We start from the raw sequence: 17,068 nt of genomic DNA on the forward strand, positions 1-17,068 counted from the left end.
AAAGGTCCCGTTTTTACAGGTCGCCCATCTACGGATTTTTGTCCGCATTTAACCATGTGTATGTGCCAACAAATCATTGTACACATTTGCTGATATTTGTCATATATCTGTGACTTCAATCATGCATTGTAGATTGTTGTGACACATTTGTGACTGTGGTTATAGTTTCAGATTCTAGTTACGTATTTTTGGATTGAAGTATTTGCCACAATAAAGACCACATGTATAAAATGCAAAATTTTGGAGGGAATTCTCGCTTACGGCCATACTACCCTGAGAACGCCCGATCTCGTCCGATCTCGGAAGCTAAGCAGGGTCGGGCCTGGTTAGTACTTGGATGGGAGACCGCCTGGGAATACCAGGTGCTGTAAGCTTTTGCACCGCAAAAAATAAATAAATAAAAATAACTTTGACAAATGTAAGCAAGTATGCGAGCTGCTTTTTTATAAATTTCCACATATTCGCCTGACAGGCTGAGAGCACAAAATGCCAACATTCAGCGTCCTCTGCCTTTGGGTGTTGCTACAGTCTCGCCGTGGACGACTCGCAAATGCGTGTGGCAATTTGCAAATGCGTGTCTGGAGACTTGACTGTGGCTCCGGAGCCACACATTGACCAAAAGGGTACCCTCGGAGTCTACAGGTGTAGCAGACATATGACCCGATGCAGTCCGGTTGGGTTGGTGCAGTGAGTGTTTACTAAATAAAAAGTTAATGAATCAATTTTAAAAAATGGTGTTTACTGAATGCAATAAAGGGAAGTATAGTTAATGTCGCAATTAGCAGGTGTGGAGAAGCTTCATTCATTTTTTTTAGCTTCACTGGTTATATCATTGGTTCTTATTTTATTAGTTCCACTTTATTCTTCCATTTATTCCAATTTAATTTAAATAATGTCAAATAAATGGTACATGACCATGGGTGGATAGCAGTGAACGCCCCCCCAAGTTATTGGTGTATATATTGGTGGTACGGGGCTGGTATAATATTAGTGCCCCCATGTGGTCCGAATGTGTAGCTACGGAGCCACACACGTCTCCTGACACGCATTTGCAAATCAGCACACGCATTTGCGAGTCGTCCGCGGCAGGACTGTAGCAAACGTCACCTGTAAGAACACAGCCAATCAAAAGGTCCCGTTTTTACAGGTCGCCCATCTACGGATTTTTGTCCGCATTTAACCATGTGTATGTGCCAACAAATCATTGTACACATTTGCTGATATTTGTCATATATCTGTGACTTCAATCATGCATTGTAGATTGTTGTGACACATTTGTGACTGTGGTTATAGTTTCAGATTCTAGTTACGTATTTTTGGATTGAAGTATTTGCCACAATAAAGACCACATGTATAAAATGCAAAATTTTGGAGGGAATTCTCGCTTACGGCCATACTACCCTGAGAACGCCCGATCTCGTCCGATCTCGGAAGCTAAGCAGGGTCGGGCCTGGTTAGTACTTGGATGGGAGACCGCCTGGGAATACCAGGTGCTGTAAGCTTTTGCACCGCAAAAAATAAATAAATAAAAATAACTTTGACAAATGTAAGCAAGTATGCGAGCTGCTTTTTTATAAATTTCCACATATTCGCCTGACAGGCTGAGAGCACAAAATGCCAACATTCAGCGTCCTCTGCCTTTGGGTGTTGCTACAGTCTCGCCGTGGACGACTCGCAAATGCGTGTGGCAATTTGCAAATGCGTGTCTGGAGACTTGACTGTGGCTCCGGAGCCACACATTGACCAAAAGGGTACCCTCGGAGTCTACAGGTGTAGCAGACATATGACCCGATGCAGTCCGGTTGGGTTGGTGCAGTGAGTGTTTACTAAATAAAAAGTTAATGAATCAATTTTAAAAAATGGTGTTTACTGAATGCAATAAAGGGAAGTATAGTTAATGTCGCAATTAGCAGGTGTGGAGAAGCTTCATTCATTTTTTTTAGCTTCACTGGTTATATCATTGGTTCTTATTTTATTAGTTCCACTTTATTCTTCCATTTATTCCAATTTAATTTAAATAATGTCAAATAAATGGTACATGACCATGGGTGGATAGCAGTGAACGCCCCCCCAAGTTATTGGTGTATATATTGGTGGTACGGGGCTGGTATAATATTAGTGCCCCCATGTGGTCCGAATGTGTAGCTACGGAGCCACACACGTCTCCTGACACGCATTTGCAAATCAGCACACGCATTTGCGAGTCGTCCGCGGCAGGACTGTAGCAAACGTCACCTGTAAGAACACAGCCAATCAAAAGGTCCCGTTTTTACAGGTCGCCCATCTACGGATTTTTGTCCGCATTTAACCATGTGTATGTGCCAACAAATCATTGTACACATTTGCTGATATTTGTCATATATCTGTGACTTCAATCATGCATTGTAGATTGTTGTGACACATTTGTGACTGTGGTTATAGTTTCAGATTCTAGTTACGTATTTTTGGATTGAAGTATTTGCCACAATAAAGACCACATGTATAAAATGCAAAATTTTGGAGGGAATTCTCGCTTACGGCCATACTACCCTGAGAACGCCCGATCTCGTCCGATCTCGGAAGCTAAGCAGGGTCGGGCCTGGTTAGTACTTGGATGGGAGACCGCCTGGGAATACCAGGTGCTGTAAGCTTTTGCACCGCAAAAAATAAATAAATAAAAATAACTTTGACAAATGTAAGCAAGTATGCGAGCTGCTTTTTTATAAATTTCCACATATTCGCCTGACAGGCTGAGAGCACAAAATGCCAACATTCAGCGTCCTCTGCCTTTGGGTGTTGCTACAGTCTCGCCGTGGACGACTCGCAAATGCGTGTGGCAATTTGCAAATGCGTGTCTGGAGACTTGACTGTGGCTCCGGAGCCACACATTGACCAAAAGGGTACCCTCGGAGTCTACAGGTGTAGCAGACATATGACCCGATGCAGTCCGGTTGGGTTGGTGCAGTGAGTGTTTACTAAATAAAAAGTTAATGAATCAATTTTAAAAAATGGTGTTTACTGAATGCAATAAAGGGAAGTATAGTTAATGTCGCAATTAGCAGGTGTGGAGAAGCTTCATTCATTTTTTTTAGCTTCACTGGTTATATCATTGGTTCTTATTTTATTAGTTCCACTTTATTCTTCCATTTATTCCAATTTAATTTAAATAATGTCAAATAAATGGTACATGACCATGGGTGGATAGCAGTGAACGCCCCCCCAAGTTATTGGTGTATATATTGGTGGTACGGGGCTGGTATAATATTAGTGCCCCCATGTGGTCCGAATGTGTAGCTACGGAGCCACACACGTCTCCTGACACGCATTTGCAAATCAGCACACGCATTTGCGAGTCGTCCGCGGCAGGACTGTAGCAAACGTCACCTGTAAGAACACAGCCAATCAAAAGGTCCCGTTTTTACAGGTCGCCCATCTACGGATTTTTGTCCGCATTTAACCATGTGTATGTGCCAACAAATCATTGTACACATTTGCTGATATTTGTCATATATCTGTGACTTCAATCATGCATTGTAGATTGTTGTGACACATTTGTGACTGTGGTTATAGTTTCAGATTCTAGTTACGTATTTTTGGATTGAAGTATTTGCCACAATAAAGACCACATGTATAAAATGCAAAATTTTGGAGGGAATTCTCGCTTACGGCCATACTACCCTGAGAACGCCCGATCTCGTCCGATCTCGGAAGCTAAGCAGGGTCGGGCCTGGTTAGTACTTGGATGGGAGACCGCCTGGGAATACCAGGTGCTGTAAGCTTTTGCACCGCAAAAAATAAATAAATAAAAATAACTTTGACAAATGTAAGCAAGTATGCGAGCTGCTTTTTTATAAATTTCCACATATTCGCCTGACAGGCTGAGAGCACAAAATGCCAACATTCAGCGTCCTCTGCCTTTGGGTGTTGCTACAGTCTCGCCGTGGACGACTCGCAAATGCGTGTGGCAATTTGCAAATGCGTGTCTGGAGACTTGACTGTGGCTCCGGAGCCACACATTGACCAAAAGGGTACCCTCGGAGTCTACAGGTGTAGCAGACATATGACCCGATGCAGTCCGGTTGGGTTGGTGCAGTGAGTGTTTACTAAATAAAAAGTTAATGAATCAATTTTAAAAAATGGTGTTTACTGAATGCAATAAAGGGAAGTATAGTTAATGTGGCAATTAGCAGGTGTGGAGAAGCTTCATTCATTTTTTTTAGCTTCACTGGTTATATCATTGGTTCTTATTTTATTAGTTCCACTTTATTCTTCCATTTATTCCAATTTAATTTAAATAATGTCAAATAAATGGTACATGACCATGGGTGGATAGCAGTGAACGCCCCCCCAAGTTATTGGTGTATATATTGGTGGTACGGGGCTGGTATAATATTAGTGCCCCCATGTGGTCCGAATGTGTAGCTACGGAGCCACACACGTCTCCTGACACGCATTTGCAAATCAGCACACGCATTTGCGAGTCGTCCGCGGCAGGACTGTAGCAAACGTCACCTGTAAGAACACAGCCAATCAAAAGGTCCCGTTTTTACAGGTCGCCCATCTACGGATTTTTGTCCGCATTTAACCATGTGTATGTGCCAACAAATCATTGTACACATTTGCTGATATTTGTCATATATCTGTGACTTCAATCATGCATTGTAGATTGTTGTGACACATTTGTGACTGTGGTTATAGTTTCTGATTCTTGTTACGTATTTTTGGATTGAAGTATTTGCCACAATAAAGACCACATGTATAAAATGCAAAATGTTGGAGGGAATTCTCGCTTACGGCCATACTACCCTGAGAACGCCCGATCTCGTCCGATCTCGGAAGCTAAGCAGGGTCGGGCCTGGTTAGTACTTGGATGGGAGACCGCCTGGGAATACCAGGTGCTGTAAGCTTTTGCACCGCAAAAAATAAATAAATAAAAATAACTTTGACAAATGTAAGCAAGTATGCGAGCTGCTTTTTTATAAATTTCCACATATTCGCCTGACAGGCTGAGAGCACAAAATGCCAACATTCGGCGTCCTCTGCCTTTGGGTGTTGCTACAGTCTCGCCGTGGACGACTCGCAAATGCGTGTGGCAATTTGCAAATGCGTGTCTGGAGACTTGACTGTGGCTCCGGAGCCACACATTGACCAAAAGGGTACCCTCGGAGTCTACAGGTGTAGCAGACATATGACCCGATGCAGTCCGGTTGGGTTGGTGCAGTGAGTGTTTACTAAATAAAAAGTTAATGAATCAATTTTAAAAAATGGTGTTTACTGAATGCAATAAAGGGAAGTATAGTTAATGTCGCAATTAGCAGGTGTGGAGAAGCTTCATTCATTTTTTTTAGCTTCACTGGTTATATCATTGGTTCTTATTTTATTAGTTCCACTTTATTCTTCCATTTATTCCAATTTAATTTAAATAATGTCAAATAAATGGTACATGACCATGGGTGGATAGCAGTGAACGCCCCCCCAAGTTATTGGTGTATATATTGGTGGTACGGGGCTGGTATAATATTAGTGCCCCCATGTGGTCCGAATGTGTAGCTACGGAGCCACACACGTCTCCTGACACGCATTTGCAAATCAGCACACGCATTTGCGAGTCGTCCGCGGCAGGACTGTAGCAAACGTCACCTGTAAGAACACAGCCAATCAAAAGGTCCCGTTTTTACAGGTCGCCCATCTACGGATTTTTGTCCGCATTTAACCATGTGTATGTGCCAACAAATCATTGTACACATTTGCTGATATTTGTCATATATCTGTGACTTCAATCATGCATTGTAGATTGTTGTGACACATTTGTGACTGTGGTTATAGTTTCAGATTCTAGTTACGTATTTTTGGATTGAAGTATTTGCCACAATAAAGACCACATGTATAAAATGCAAAATTTTGGAGGGAATTCTCGCTTACGGCCATACTACCCTGAGAACGCCCGATCTCGTCCGATCTCGGAAGCTAAGCAGGGTCGGGCCTGGTTAGTACTTGGATGGGAGACCGCCTGGGAATACCAGGTGCTGTAAGCTTTTGCACCGCAAAAAATAAATAAATAAAAATAACTTTGACAAATGTAAGCAAGTATGCGAGCTGCTTTTTTATAAATTTCCACATATTCGCCTGACAGGCTGAGAGCACAAAATGCCAACATTCAGCGTCCTCTGCCTTTGGGTGTTGCTACAGTCTCGCCGTGGACGACTCGCAAATGCGTGTGGCAATTTGCAAATGCGTGTCTGGAGACTTGACTGTGGCTCCGGAGCCACACATTGACCAAAAGGGTACCCTCGGAGTCTACAGGTGTAGCAGACATATGACCCGATGCAGTCCGGTTGGGTTGGTGCAGTGAGTGTTTACTAAATAAAAAGTTAATGAATCAATTTTAAAAAATGGTGTTTACTGAATGCAATAAAGGGAAGTATAGTTAATGTCGCAATTAGCAGGTGTGGAGAAGCTTCATTCATTTTTTTTAGCTTCACTGGTTATATCATTGGTTCTTATTTTATTAGTTCCACTTTATTCTTCCATTTATTCCAATTTAATTTAAATAATGTCAAATAAATGGTACATGACCATGGGTGGATAGCAGTGAACGCCCCCCCAAGTTATTGGTGTATATATTGGTGGTACGGGGCTGGTATAATATTAGTGCCCCCATGTGGTCCGAATGTGTAGCTACGGAGCCACACACGTCTCCTGACACGCATTTGCAAATCAGCACACGCATTTGCGAGTCGTCCGCGGCAGGACTGTAGCAAACGTCACCTGTAAGAACACAGCCAATCAAAAGGTCCCGTTTTTACAGGTCGCCCATCTACGGATTTTTGTCCGCATTTAACCATGTGTATGTGCCAACAAATCATTGTACACATTTGCTGATATTTGTCATATATCTGTGACTTCAATCATGCATTGTAGATTGTTGTGACACATTTGTGACTGTGGTTATAGTTTCAGATTCTAGTTACGTATTTTTGGATTGAAGTATTTGCCACAATAAAGACCACATGTATAAAATGCAAAATTTTGGAGGGAATTCTCGCTTACGGCCATACTACCCTGAGAACGCCCGATCTCGTCCGATCTCGGAAGCTAAGCAGGGTCGGGCCTGGTTAGTACTTGGATGGGAGACCGCCTGGGAATACCAGGTGCTGTAAGCTTTTGCACCGCAAAAAATAAATAAATAAAAATAACTTTGACAAATGTAAGCAAGTATGCGAGCTGCTTTTTTATAAATTTCCACATATTCGCCTGACAGGCTGAGAGCACAAAATGCCAACATTCAGCGTCCTCTGCCTTTGGGTGTTGCTACAGTCTCGCCGTGGACGACTCGCAAATGCGTGTGGCAATTTGCAAATGCGTGTCTGGAGACTTGACTGTGGCTCCGGAGCCACACATTGACCAAAAGGGTACCCTCGGAGTCTACAGGTGTAGCAGACATATGACCCGATGCAGTCCGGTTGGGTTGGTGCAGTGAGTGTTTACTAAATAAAAAGTTAATGAATCAATTTTAAAAAATGGTGTTTACTGAATGCAATAAAGGGAAGTATAGTTAATGTCGCAATTAGCAGGTGTGGAGAAGCTTCATTCATTTTTTTTAGCTTCACTGGTTATATCATTGGTTCTTATTTTATTAGTTCCACTTTATTCTTCCATTTATTCCAATTTAATTTAAATAATGTCAAATAAATGGTACATGACCATGGGTGGATAGCAGTGAACGCCCCCCCAAGTTATTGGTGTATATATTGGTGGTACGGGGCTGGTATAATATTAGTGCCCCCATGTGGTCCGAATGTGTAGCTACGGAGCCACACACGTCTCCTGACACGCATTTGCAAATCAGCACACGCATTTGCGAGTCGTCCGCGGCAGGACTGTAGCAAACGTCACCTGTAAGAACACAGCCAATCAAAAGGTCCCGTTTTTACAGGTCGCCCATCTACGGATTTTTGTCCGCATTTAACCATGTGTATGTGCCAACAAATCATTGTACACATTTGCTGATATTTGTCATATATCTGTGACTTCAATCATGCATTGTAGATTGTTGTGACACATTTGTGACTGTGGTTATAGTTTCAGATTCTTGTTACGTATTTTTGGATTGAAGTATTTGCCACAATAAAGACCACATGTATAAAATGCAAAATGTTGGAGGGAATTCTCGCTTACGGCCATACTACCCTGAGAACGCCCGATCTCGTCCGATCTCGGAAGCTAAGCAGGGTCGGGCCTGGTTAGTACTTGGATGGGAGACCGCCTGGGAATACCAGGTGCTGTAAGCTTTTGCACCGCAAAAAATAAATAAATAAAAATAACTTTGACAAATGTAAGCAAGTATGCGAGCTGCTTTTTTATAAATTTCCACATATTCGCCTGACAGGCTGAGAGCACAAAATGCCAACATTCAGCGTCCTCTGCCTTTGGGTGTTGCTACAGTCTCGCCGTGGACGACTCGCAAATGCGTGTGGCAATTTGCAAATGCGTGTCTGGAGACTTGACTGTGGCTCCGGAGCCACACATTGACCAAAATGGTACCCTCGGAGTCTACAGGTGTAGCAGACATATGACCCGATGCAGTCCGGTTGGGTTGGTGCAGTGAGTGTTTACTAAATAAAAAGTTAATGAATCAATTTTAAAAAATGGTGTTTACTGAATGCAATAAAGGGAAGTATAGTTAATGTCGCAATTAGCAGGTGTGGAGAAGCTTCATTCATTTTTTTTAGCTTCACTGGTTATATCATTGGTTCTTATTTTATTAGTTCCACTTTATTCTTCCATTTATTCCAATTTAATTTAAATAATGTCAAATAAATGGTACATGACCATGGGTGGATAGCAGTGAACGCCCCCCCAAGTTATTGGTGTATATATTGGTGGTACGGGGCTGGTATAATATTAGTTTTCCCATGTGGTCCGAATGTGTAGCTACGGAGCCACACACGTCTCCTGACACGCATTTGCAAATCAGCACACGCATTTGCGAGTCGTCCGCGGCAGGACTGTAGCAAACGTCACCTGTAAGAACACAGCCAATCAAAAGGTCCCGTTTTTACAGGTCGCCCATCTACGGATTTTTGTCCGCATTTAACCATGTGTATGTGCCAACAAATCATTGTACACATTTGCTGATATTTGTCATATATCTGTGACTTCAATCATGCATTGTAGATTGTTGTGACACATTTGTGACTGTGGTTATAGTTTCAGATTCTAGTTACGTATTTTTGGATTGAAGTATTTGCCACAATAAAGACCACATGTATAAAATGCAAAATTTTGGAGGGAATTCTCGCTTACGGCCATACTACCCTGAGAACGCCCGATCTCGTCCGATCTCGGAAGCTAAGCAGGGTCGGGCCTGGTTAGTACTTGGATGGGAGACCGCCTGGGAATACCAGGTGCTGTAAGCTTTTGCACCGCAAAAAATAAATAAATAAAAATAACTTTGACAAATGTAAGCAAGTATGCGAGCTGCTTTTTTATAAATTTCCACATATTCGCCTGACAGGCTGAGAGCACAAAATGCCAACATTCAGCGTCCTCTGCCTTTGGGTGTTGCTACAGTCTCGCCGTGGACGACTCGCAAATGCGTGTGGCAATTTGCAAATGCGTGTCTGGAGACTTGACTGTGGCTCCGGAGCCACACATTGACCAAAAGGGTACCCTCGGAGTCTACAGGTGTAGCAGACATATGACCCGATGCAGTCCGGTTGGGTTGGTGCAGTGAGTGTTTACTAAATAAAAAGTTAATGAATCAATTTTAAAAAATGGTGTTTACTGAATGCAATAAAGGGAAGTATAGTTAATGTGGCAATTAGCAGGTGTGGAGAAGCTTCATTCATTTTTTTTAGCTTCACTGGTTATATCATTGGTTCTTATTTTATTAGTTCCACTTTATTCTTCCATTTATTCCAATTTAATTTAAATAATGTCAAATAAATGGTACATGACCATGGGTGGATAGCAGTGAACGCCCCCCCAAGTTATTGGTGTATATATTGGTGGTACGGGGCTGGTATAATATTAGTGCCCCCATGTGGTCCGAATGTGTAGCTACGGAGCCACACACGTCTCCTGACACGCATTTGCAAATCAGCACACGCATTTGCGAGTCGTCCGCGGCAGGACTGTAGCAAACGTCACCTGTAAGAACACAGCCAATCAAAAGGTCCCGTTTTTACAGGTCGCCCATCTACGGATTTTTGTCCGCATTTAACCATGTGTATGTGCCAACAAATCATTGTACACATTTGCTGATATTTGTCATATATCTGTGACTTCAATCATGCATTGTAGATTGTTGTGACACATTTGTGACTGTGGTTATAGTTTCTGATTCTTGTTACGTATTTTTGGATTGAAGTATTTGCCACAATAAAGACCACATGTATAAAATGCAAAATGTTGGAGGGAATTCTCGCTTACGGCCATACTACCCTGAGAACGCCCGATCTCGTCCGATCTCGGAAGCTAAGCAGGGTCGGGCCTGGTTAGTACTTGGATGGGAGACCGCCTGGGAATACCAGGTGCTGTAAGCTTTTGCACCGCAAAAAATAAATAAATAAAAATAACTTTGACAAATGTAAGCAAGTATGCGAGCTGCTTTTTTATAAATTTCCACATATTCGCCTGACAGGCTGAGAGCACAAAATGCCAACATTCGGCGTCCTCTGCCTTTGGGTGTTGCTACAGTCTCGCCGTGGACGACTCGCAAATGCGTGTGGCAATTTGCAAATGCGTGTCTGGAGACTTGACTGTGGCTCCGGAGCCACACATTGACCAAAAGGGTACCCTCGGAGTCTACAGGTGTAGCAGACATATGACCCGATGCAGTCCGGTTGGGTTGGTGCAGTGAGTGTTTACTAAATAAAAAGTTAATGAATCAATTTTAAAAAATGGTGTTTACTGAATGCAATAAAGGGAAGTATAGTTAATGTCGCAATTAGCAGGTGTGGAGAAGCTTCATTCATTTTTTTTAGCTTCACTGGTTATATCATTGGTTCTTATTTTATTAGTTCCACTTTATTCTTCCATTTATTCCAATTTAATTTAAATAATGTCAAATAAATGGTACATGACCATGGGTGGATAGCAGTGAACGCCCCCCCAAGTTATTGGTGTATATATTGGTGGTACGGGGCTGGTATAATATTAGTGCCCCCATGTGGTCCGAATGTGTAGCTACGGAGCCACACACGTCTCCTGACACGCATTTGCAAATCAGCACACGCATTTGCGAGTCGTCCGCGGCAGGACTGTAGCAAACGTCACCTGTAAGAACACAGCCAATCAAAAGGTCCCGTTTTTACAGGTCGCCCATCTACGGATTTTTGTCCGCATTTAACCATGTGTATGTGCCAACAAATCATTGTACACATTTGCTGATATTTGTCATATATCTGTGACTTCAATCATGCATTGTAGATTGTTGTGACACATTTGTGACTGTGGTTATAGTTTCAGATTCTAGTTACGTATTTTTGGATTGAAGTATTTGCCACAATAAAGACCACATGTATAAAATGCAAAATTTTGGAGGGAATTCTCGCTTACGGCCATACTACCCTGAGAACGCCCGATCTCGTCCGATCTCGGAAGCTAAGCAGGGTCGGGCCTGGTTAGTACTTGGATGGGAGACCGCCTGGGAATACCAGGTGCTGTAAGCTTTTGCACCGAAAAAAATAAATAAATAAAAATAACTTTGACAAATGTAAGCAAGTATGCGAGCTGCTTTTTTATAAATTTCCACATATTCGCCTGACAGGCTGAGAGCACAAAATGCCAACATTCAGCGTCCTCTGCCTTTGGGTGTTGCTACAGTCTCGCCGTGGACGACTCGCAAATGCGTGTGGCAATTTGCAAATGCGTGTCTGGAGACTTGACTGTGGCTCCGGAGCCACACATTGACCAAAAGGGTACCCTCGGAGTCTACAGGTGTAGCAGACATATGACCCGATGCAGTCCGGTTGGGTTGGTGCAGTGAGTGTTTACTAAATAAAAAGTTAATGAATCAATTTTAAAAAATGGTGTTTACTGAATGCAATAAAGGGAAGTATAGTTAATGTGGCAATTAGCAGGTGTGGAGAAGCTTCATTCATTTTTTTTAGCTTCACTGGTTATATCATTGGTTCTTATTTTATTAGTTCCACTTTATTCTTCCATTTATTCCAATTTAATTTAAATAATGTCAAATAAATGGTACATGACCATGGGTGGATAGCAGTGAACGCCCCCCCAAGTTATTGGTGTATATATTGGTGGTACGGGGCTGGTATAATATTAGTGCCCCCATGTGGTCCGAATGTGTAGCTACGGAGCCACACACGTCTCCTGACACGCATTTGCAAATCAGCACACGCATTTGCGAGTCGTCCGCGGCAGGACTGTAGCAAACGTCACCTGTAAGAACACAGCCAATCAAAAGGTCCCGTTTTTACAGGTCGCCCATCTACGGATTTTTGTCCGCATTTAACCATGTGTATGTGCCAACAAATCATTGTACACATTTGCTGATATTTGTCATATATCTGTGACTTCAATCATGCATTGTAGATTGTTGTGACACATTTGTGACTGTGGTTATAGTTTCAGATTCTAGTTACGTATTTTTGGATTGAAGTATTTGCCACAATATAGACCACATGTATAAAATGCAAAATTTTGGAGGGAATTCTCGCTTACGGCCATACTACCCTGAGAACGCCCGATCTCGTCCGATCTCGGAAGCTAAGCAGGGTCGGGCCTGGTTAGTACTTGGATGGGAGACCGCCTGGGAATACCAGGTGCTGTAAGCTTTTGCACCGCAAAAAATAAATAAATAAAAATAACTTTGACAAATGTAAGCAAGTATGCGAGCTGCTTTTTTATAAATTTCCACATATTCGCCTGACAGGCTGAGAGCACAAAATGCCAACATTCAGCGTCCTCTGCCTTTGGGTGTTGCTACAGTCTCGCCGTGGACGACTCGCAAATGCGTGTGGCAATTTGCAAATGCGTGTCTGGAGACTTGACTGTGGCTCCGGAGCCACACATTGACCAAAATGGTACCCTCGGAGTCTACAGGTGTAGCAGACATATGACCCGATGCAGTCCGGTTGGGTTGGTGCAGTGAGTGTTTACTAAATAAAAAGTTAATGAATCAATTTTAAAAAATGGTGTTTACTGAATGCAATAAAGGGAAGTATAGTTAATGTCGCAATTAGCAGGTGTGGAGAAGCTTCATTCATTTTTTTTAGCTTCACTGGTTATATCATTGGTTCTTATTTTATTAGTTCCACTTTATTCTTCCATTTATTCCAATTTAATTTAAATAATGTCAAATAAATGGTACATGACCATGGGTGGATAGCAGTGAACGCCCCCCCAAGTTATTGGTGTATATATTGGTGGTACGGGGCTGGTATAATATTAGTGCCCCCATGTGGTCCGAATGTGTAGCTACGGAGCCACACACGTCTCCTGACACGCATTTGCAAATCAGCACACGCATTTGCGAGTCGTCCGCGGCAGGACTGTAGCAAACGTCACCTGTAAGAACACAGCCAATCAAAAGGTCCCGTTTTTACAGGTCGCCCATCTACGGATTTTTGTCCGCATTTAACCATGTGTATGTGCCAACAAATCATTGTACACATTTGCTGATATTTGTCATATATCTGTGACTTCAATCATGCATTGTAGATTGTTGTGACACATATGTGACTGTGGTTATAGTTTCAGATTCTTGTTACGTATTTTTGGATTGAAGTATTTGCCACAATAAAGACCACATGTATAAAATGCAAAATTTTGGAGGGAATTCTCGCTTACGGCCATACTACCCTGAGAACGCCCGATCTCGTCCGATCTCGGAAGCTAAGCAGGGTCGGGCCTGGTTAGTACTTGGATGGGAGACCGCCTGGGAATACCAGGTGCTGTAAGCTTTTGCACCGCAAAAAATAAATAAATAAAAATAACTTTGACAAATGTAAGCAAGTATACGAGCTGCTTTTTTTATAAATTTCCACATATTCGCCTGACAGGCTGAGAGCACAAAATGCCAACATTCAGCGTCCTCTGCCTTTGGGTGTTGCTACAGTCTCGCCGTGGACGACTCGCAAATGCGTGTGGCAATTTGCAAATGCGTGTCTGGAGACTTGACTGTGGCTCCGGAGCCACACATTGACCAAAATGGTACCCTCGGAGTCTACAGGTGTAGCAGACATATGACCCGATGCAGTCCGGTTGGGTTGGTGCAGTGAGTGTTTACTAAATAAAAAGTTAATGAATCAATTTTAAAAAATGGTGTTTACTGAATGCAATAAAGGGAAGTATAGTTAATGTCGCAATTAGCAGGTGTGGAGAAGCTTCATTCATTTTTTTTAGCTTCACTGGTTATATCATTGGTTCTTATTTTATTAGTTCCACTTTATTCTTCCATTTATTCCAATTTAATTTAAATAATGTCAAATAAATGGTACATGACCATGGGTGGATAGCAGTGAACGCCCCCCCAAGTTATTGGTGTATATATTGGTGGTACGGGGCTGGTATAATATTAGTGCCCCCATGTGGTCCGAATGTGTAGCTACGGAGCCACACACGTCTCCTGACACGCATTTGCAAATCAGCACACGCATTTGCGAGTCGTCCGCGGCAGGACTGTAGCAAACGTCACCTGTAAGAACACAGCCAATCAAAAGGTCCCGTTTTTACAGGTCGCCCATCTACGGATTTTTGTCCGCATTTAACCATGTGTATGTGCCAACAAATCATTGTACACATTTGCTGATATTTGTCATATATCTGTGACTTCAATCATGCATTGTAGATTGTTGTGACACATTTGTGACTGTGGTTATAGTTTCAGATTCTTGTTACGTATTTTTGGATTGAAGTATTTGCCACAATAAAGACCACATGTATAAAATGCAAAATGTTGGAGGGAATTCTCGCTTACGGCCATACTACCCTGAGAACGCCCGATCTCGTCCGATCTCGGAAGCTAAGCAGGGTCGGGCCTGGTTAGTACTTGGATGGGAGACCGCCTGGGAATACCAGGTGCTGTAAGCTTTTGCACCGCAAAAAATAAATAAATAAAAATAACTTTGACAAATGTAAGCAAGTATGCGAGCTGCTTTTTTATAAATTTCCACATATTCGCCTGACAGGCTGAGAGCACAAAATGCCAACATTCGGCGTCCTCTGCCTTTGGGTGTTGCTACAGTCTCGCCGTGGACGACTCGCAAATGCGTGTGGCAATTTGCAAATGCGTGTCTGGAGACTTGACTGTGGCTCCGGAGCCACACATTGACCAAAAGGGTACCCTCGGAGTCTACAGGTGTAGCAGACATATGACCCGATGCAGTCCGGTTGGGTTGGTGCAGTGAGTGTTTACTAAATAAAAAGTTAATGAATCAATTTTAAAAAATGGTGTTTACTGAATGCAATAAAGGGAAGTATAGTTAATGTGGCAATTAGCAGGTGTGGAGAAGCTTCATTCATTTTTTTTAGCTTCACTGGTTATATCATTGGTTCTTATTTTATTAGTTCCACTTTATTCTTCCATTTATTCCAATTTAATTTAAATAATGTCAAATAAATGGTACATGACCATGGGTGGATAGCAGTGAACGCCCCCCCAAGTTATTGGTGTATATATTGGTGGTACGGGGCTGGTATAATATTAGTGCCCCCATGTGGTCCGAATGTGTAGCTACGGAGCCACACACGTCTCCTGACACGCATTTGCAAATCAGCACACGCATTTGCGAGTCGTCCGCGGCAGGACTGTAGCAAACGTCACCTGTAAGAACACAGCCAATCAAAAGGTCCCGTTTTTACAGGTCGCCCATCTACGGATTTTTGTCCGCATTTAACCATGTGTATGTGCCAACAAATCATTGTACACATTTGCTGATATTTGTCATATATCTGTGACTTCAATCATGCATTGTAGATTGTTGTGACACATTTGTGACTGTGGTTATAGTTTCAGATTCTAGTTACGTATTTTTGGATTGAAGTATTTGCCACAATAAAGACCACATGTATAAAATGCAAAATTTTGGAGGGAATTCTCGCTTACGGCCATACTACCCTGAGAACGCCCGATCTCGTCCGATCTCGGAAGCTAAGCAGGGTCGGGCCTGGTTAGTACTTGGATGGGAGACCGCCTGGGAATACCAGGTGCTGTAAGCTTTTGCACCGCAAAAAATAAATAAATAAAAATAACTTTGACAAATGTAAGCAAGTATGCGAGCTGCTTTTTTATAAATTTCCACATATTCGCCTGACAGGCTGAGAGCACAAAATGCCAACATTCAGCGTCCTCTGCCTTTGGGTGTTGCTACAGTCTCGCCGTGGACGACTCGCAAATGCGTGTGGCAATTTGCAAATGCGTGTCTGGAGACTTGACTGTGGCTCCGGAGCCACACATTGACCAAAATGGTACCCTCGGAGTCTACAGGTGTAGCAGACATATGACCCGATGCAGTCCGGTTGGGTTGGTGCAGTGAGTGTTTACTAAATAAAAAGTTAATGAATCAATTTTAAAAAATGGTGTTTACTGAATGCAATAAAGGGAAGTATAGTTAATGTGGCAATTAGCAGGTGTGGAGAAGCTTCATTCATTTTTTTTAGCTTCACTGGTTATATCATTGGTTCTTATTTTATTAGTTCCACTTTATTCTTCCATTTATTCCAATTTAATTTAAATAATGTCAAATAAATGGTACATGACCATGGGTGGATAGCAGTGAACGCCCCCCCAAGTTATTGGTGTATATATTGGTGGTACGGGGCTGGTATAATATTAGTGCCCCCATGTGGTCCGAATGTGTAGCTACGGAGCCACACACGTCTCCTGACACGCATTTGCAAATCAGCACACGCATTTGCGAGTCGTCCGCGGCAGGACTGTAGCAAACGTCACCTGTAAGAACACAGCCAATCAAAAGGTCCCGTTTTTACAGGTCGCCCATCTACGGATTTTTGTCCGCATTTAACCATGTGTATGTGCCAACAAATCATTGTACACATTTGCTGATATTTGTCATATATCTGTGACTTCAATCATGCATTGTAGATTGTTGTGACACAT

General features: G+C 42.5%; 15 non-coding genes across 15 annotated transcripts; all 15 read left to right on the forward strand.

The window, feature by feature from the left end:
• The first annotated feature begins 255 nt into the window (after positions 1-255).
• Positions 256-374, forward strand: LOC148336055 (5S ribosomal RNA). Its single transcript, XR_015843833.1, has one exon. It is a non-coding gene; the product is annotated as a 5S ribosomal RNA (ribosomal RNA).
• A 1,009-nt stretch (positions 375-1,383) lies between these two features.
• On the forward strand, positions 1,384-1,502 carry LOC148336056 (5S ribosomal RNA). Its single transcript, XR_015843844.1, has one exon. It is a non-coding gene; the product is annotated as a 5S ribosomal RNA (ribosomal RNA).
• A 1,009-nt stretch (positions 1,503-2,511) lies between these two features.
• LOC148336057 (5S ribosomal RNA) lies at positions 2,512-2,630 on the forward strand. The gene has a single exon (XR_015843855.1). It is a non-coding gene; the product is annotated as a 5S ribosomal RNA (ribosomal RNA).
• Positions 2,631-3,639: 1,009 nt separating this feature from the next.
• LOC148336058 (5S ribosomal RNA) lies at positions 3,640-3,758 on the forward strand. The gene has a single exon (XR_015843866.1). It is a non-coding gene; the product is annotated as a 5S ribosomal RNA (ribosomal RNA).
• Positions 3,759-4,767: 1,009 nt separating this feature from the next.
• On the forward strand, positions 4,768-4,886 carry LOC148336059 (5S ribosomal RNA). The gene has a single exon (XR_015843877.1). It is a non-coding gene; the product is annotated as a 5S ribosomal RNA (ribosomal RNA).
• A 1,009-nt stretch (positions 4,887-5,895) lies between these two features.
• Positions 5,896-6,014, forward strand: LOC148336060 (5S ribosomal RNA). The gene has a single exon (XR_015843888.1). It is a non-coding gene; the product is annotated as a 5S ribosomal RNA (ribosomal RNA).
• A 1,009-nt stretch (positions 6,015-7,023) lies between these two features.
• LOC148336061 (5S ribosomal RNA) lies at positions 7,024-7,142 on the forward strand. The gene has a single exon (XR_015843899.1). It is a non-coding gene; the product is annotated as a 5S ribosomal RNA (ribosomal RNA).
• A 1,009-nt stretch (positions 7,143-8,151) lies between these two features.
• Positions 8,152-8,270, forward strand: LOC148336062 (5S ribosomal RNA). Its single transcript, XR_015843910.1, has one exon. It is a non-coding gene; the product is annotated as a 5S ribosomal RNA (ribosomal RNA).
• A 1,009-nt stretch (positions 8,271-9,279) lies between these two features.
• Positions 9,280-9,398, forward strand: LOC148336063 (5S ribosomal RNA). Its single transcript, XR_015843921.1, has one exon. It is a non-coding gene; the product is annotated as a 5S ribosomal RNA (ribosomal RNA).
• Positions 9,399-10,407: 1,009 nt separating this feature from the next.
• Positions 10,408-10,526, forward strand: LOC148336064 (5S ribosomal RNA). The gene has a single exon (XR_015843933.1). It is a non-coding gene; the product is annotated as a 5S ribosomal RNA (ribosomal RNA).
• A 1,009-nt stretch (positions 10,527-11,535) lies between these two features.
• LOC148336065 (5S ribosomal RNA) lies at positions 11,536-11,654 on the forward strand. The gene has a single exon (XR_015843944.1). It is a non-coding gene; the product is annotated as a 5S ribosomal RNA (ribosomal RNA).
• Positions 11,655-12,663: 1,009 nt separating this feature from the next.
• LOC148336066 (5S ribosomal RNA) lies at positions 12,664-12,782 on the forward strand. Its single transcript, XR_015843955.1, has one exon. It is a non-coding gene; the product is annotated as a 5S ribosomal RNA (ribosomal RNA).
• Positions 12,783-13,791: 1,009 nt separating this feature from the next.
• LOC148336067 (5S ribosomal RNA) lies at positions 13,792-13,910 on the forward strand. The gene has a single exon (XR_015843966.1). It is a non-coding gene; the product is annotated as a 5S ribosomal RNA (ribosomal RNA).
• A 1,010-nt stretch (positions 13,911-14,920) lies between these two features.
• LOC148336068 (5S ribosomal RNA) lies at positions 14,921-15,039 on the forward strand. Its single transcript, XR_015843977.1, has one exon. It is a non-coding gene; the product is annotated as a 5S ribosomal RNA (ribosomal RNA).
• A 1,009-nt stretch (positions 15,040-16,048) lies between these two features.
• LOC148336069 (5S ribosomal RNA) lies at positions 16,049-16,167 on the forward strand. The gene has a single exon (XR_015843311.1). It is a non-coding gene; the product is annotated as a 5S ribosomal RNA (ribosomal RNA).
• Positions 16,168-17,068: the final 901 nt, after the last annotated feature.

This window comes from Idiotropiscis lumnitzeri, chromosome 5 (assembly GCF_059441095.1).
Source record: "Idiotropiscis lumnitzeri isolate Australia: NSW breed Sydney's pygmy pipehorse chromosome 5, RoL_Ilum_1.0, whole genome shotgun sequence".
NCBI classification, from domain to species: Eukaryota; Metazoa; Chordata; class Actinopteri; order Syngnathiformes; family Syngnathidae; genus Idiotropiscis; species Idiotropiscis lumnitzeri.